A 264-nucleotide genomic window follows, 5' to 3' on the forward strand; every position below is an offset into this window, starting at 1 on the left:
TGGTCTTGAACCTGTGGGCTCAGGCAATCCTCTCGCCTTGGCCTCCCAAAGTGCTGGGATGACAGGCTGAGCCACCGCACCCAGCCCCCTCAATTCATTTTTAAAAATTGGTTTATTCAGCCGGACTCAATGGCTCAACCTGTAATCCCACGCCGCCTTTGAGAGGCTGAGGTGAGTGGATTACCTGAGCCCACGGGTTCGAGACCCGCCGGGGCAGCAAGACCTCATCTCTACAATAAATCAAAAAATCAGCCAGGCGTGGTA

This window comes from Carlito syrichta, unplaced genomic scaffold, assembly GCF_000164805.1.
Source record: "Carlito syrichta isolate Samal-C Ts95f unplaced genomic scaffold, Tarsius_syrichta-2.0.1 Scaffold304626, whole genome shotgun sequence".
Classification (NCBI taxonomy): domain Eukaryota; kingdom Metazoa; phylum Chordata; class Mammalia; order Primates; family Tarsiidae; genus Carlito; species Carlito syrichta.